Below are 3,096 nucleotides of genomic sequence, written 5' to 3'. Positions count from 1 at the left end.
CACTGCCAAGTCTCTGCCCTTGTTGAACTTAAGTTCTTATGGAGTGATACAGGCAAGAAACAAATAACCATGACAAATAGTTTTTTGTTGTTTTGTGTGTGTTTTTTGACAAATAGTTAAGTGACATGGCAGGTGACAAAGTGCACATAGTGCTTACAAGGGGGAAAAAAAAACAGACCAAGTGAGGGGAAGGCAGAGGAGAGGGCAGCAGACAGCAACTGAAATGAGTGGTAAGAATTGCTCTCATTGAGAAAGTGAGCAAAGGATTGAAGGAGATGGAGGTGTAACCAATACAGACACCAAAGGGAGGGAAAGCTTTCTAGGCAGAGGGAACAGCCAGTGCAAAGCCCTGGCATGATGAAGGAACTGCAGAAAGGCTAGTACAGCTTGGGTTGAGTGAGTCAGAGGAATAAAGAGTGCAATTAGAAATAAAAGGAGGGGCTTTGTAGCCACTTTAAGGACTTTGGGTTTTACTCCCAGAGAATTGAAGAGCCACTGAGGGATTCTGAGAGGGGAGACAGTAATCTGCCTCCATCTGAACGTGAGTTTTCTGGCTACAGTGCTGGGAATAGATGAGGAGGGCAAGGATGAAAGCTGATGATTGCAACAATGCATCAGAGCCATGGTGGTGACTAACATCAGGTTGGGAGCAGTGGAAGTGGTGAGGAGTCAATAGACTCTGGACATAGTTAAAGGGGGAGCCAATATAATTCACCAACAAAGTGAATAAAAAGCACTAAGGGGAAAAAATTGGCTGACAAAGCTATGAACACAACCTCTGCACTTCTGACTCCATGGCCCTCCAGGAAAAACAGCATTGGCACATGCTGTTAAAGGTTAACTTGTCAAGAGGTGCCACAATGTTCAGCTTCTGGTTCAAGGGAGAAGACACATTGTAACATATGGAGCAATATTAATGTCCTCTGAGCCAAACAGGCCCCAAATTTCTGCTCTAAGTTGTTGGAAAATGTCTAGACCGTGAAGCAATCATACAAACAATCTGAGAAACTCAATTCCCTCCAATAACATAAAAAAAAATTGTTTTTTTAAACCAAACTTTTCAACTTAATTTTATGGGTCCCCATGACCAATTTAAATTGTCATTGCAGTATAATATAGACAGAGGTATATTAACTGTCAATATCCTTTGATTAATACCGGTATCCTCAAGATGAATCTTGTTAAAGAACAAAATTCAACTGAATAAATCTGATGGTCTAATTGGTTTATTAATTGATTCATGAGTCAGCATCCCATCTAGCAACTAAAAGGGCACTACAAGGAATTGTAAAAAATGGAAGATTGTTTTAGACAGGAAGATGGTAGGACAAGAAAGGTAAAAGAGTGGATTATTTCAGGCAAGATCACCTTCCCTTAGCGAAGGGCTGGGGGTTCTTACTGGGCATATTACCTCACTAGTGCTGATCAGGAAATTTCAAATTGAATTAAAATTCCACTCCTGTGATTAGCTTAGGTATTAAGTCTTGGTGGGGCTTATCACAGTGACTGCATTGTGGGTCTGCTATTTCTTTTTAACAAACTTCAAAGCAAGTTTAGAATAAAAGTTAGGTTTTTGGAGGTGCATTGAAGAAAATGCAAGTAAAAAAATATATTTAAAATCCTTAAAAAGATATATCTTCTATTGCTTCTCTAGAACTTTTCCTAAACCAGTTCTTGTGTGCAAGAATTACTCCACTGGCTGAGGCAACGCTACTGTCCCTTAATAAATGTAATCATGTATCACCAAGCTCCCTTTGGACTCTATTAAAGGCACTGTGTGCCTGTCAAACAGGTGACTGGCTTGATTCCCATGTATTTTTCAGAACCAAAGCATTTGGATGTGGCATGGATTAAACGACTTAATATTTGTAAAGCCCCCAGACCAGTTCCTGGAAGTAGCCAGTACTTATGGGCTCATCATTATTTTAAGACCAAGGCCTCACAGGATCTCATGAATTTAAGTTTAAATGTTTCAAAGCAGAGCTATCAAAACTATCACATTTTCTCATCGCTCTGGGGTGTTTGCCAGCTCCGGGTGTGCAATTTTCGTTCAAAAATTCGAGCACATCTCTTGGGTCATCTTTTTAGATTACACATATTCTTAAAAACACCGTTCTGTGTTGTTTTTGTTGAAGTAAAACTAATACGTACACAGTCTAAGAAAAAAAGCAAAGCCTTTCCCTCCACCATACTGAGAGCTGGATGAGCAGCGGATGCTGAAACAGGATGGGCACTTCTACAGGACCGGCAACCAAGGCCTTCTCGGAATGACCAGGAAAATGGCAAGAACACTGAGACCTCAACACCCGGCAACCGGGAGCCTCCAGGGGCAAGCCGGGCTTCCGAGCCTACCCCGGCAGCGGCGGCGGCCGACCGCGGGCTCCGCATCTCCCTCGGAGAAACAGAGGTTTCCTTCCTACGCCTCCCCGCCTCCCCGGTAGAGAGGAGACCTGGGCGAGAAGGACGAGGCACAGACGCCACGACCTTTTTCGTCTCCCAATCGCGCACAATGAGCCAGCCCTGAGCGCCGGAAGTGGGGCCGAAAGACAACACAGAGAGGGAGCCCAGCCCGGACCGAGGGAGGCGGAGGAGCGCCGCGGAGGTGGTGAGTGTTGCGAGCGTCTTCTCCGCGCGTCCCTCCCAGACTCGCCTCCGGGGTGAGTCTCCGATAGGCTCCCCGGTCCCCAGACTGGAGGGCGGGCTCCGCCCAGCAGTTACGTTGGCTTCATCCTCCGCTGGCCTCGGTCCCAGGGGCCAGGCCAGCGGGGACCGAGCTATCGGGTTCGAGCCCGTATCGCCACTTTCTGTCAGACCGTGCAAGGGCCGAAGAAGAAGGGGTTGAGGTGGAGGCCAGCCCGGGGGGCCTCGGAACCCATCAGGGAGGTAGGTCACTTCCTGCTTCCTGGTACCCGCGGTGGGTGGCTTCGTGGCCGAGAGTATGGGGACGCTTCCTCTTTCTCCGCCTCCGGTCCCAAAGGGTGGAAACTGAGGCAGATCGGGGGCGGGGCGATCCGATGGGGATCATAGAAGGGAAATTGCGGTTTGTGACAAAAACGAAACTTGTTTGGGGTTGGAGAAGGAGGACGGGGGAGCGTC

The 3,096-nt window shown here is 47.1% G+C and overlaps 1 protein-coding gene across 4 annotated transcripts in view; it reads left to right on the top strand.

Moving 5' to 3' along the window:
* The first annotated feature begins 2,496 nt into the window (after positions 1–2,496).
* Positions 2,497–3,096, top strand: part of ZCCHC6 (zinc finger, CCHC domain containing 6) — a 49,170-nt gene continuing 48,570 nt past the window's right edge. For 3 of the 4 annotated variants that reach the window (XM_006759492.2, XM_015561159.1, XM_006759495.2), the window contains exon 1: positions 2,497–2,605. The gene's annotated coding sequence lies outside the window, so the exon portion shown is untranslated. The other variant, XM_006759490.2, reaches the window with a different exon arrangement.

The sequence above is a fragment of the Myotis davidii genome, unplaced genomic scaffold, assembly GCF_000327345.1.
Source record: "Myotis davidii unplaced genomic scaffold, ASM32734v1 scaffold556, whole genome shotgun sequence".
In the NCBI taxonomy this organism is placed as follows: Eukaryota; Metazoa; Chordata; class Mammalia; order Chiroptera; family Vespertilionidae; genus Myotis; species Myotis davidii.
This window is presented reverse-complemented; position numbering and strand designations above follow the sequence as displayed.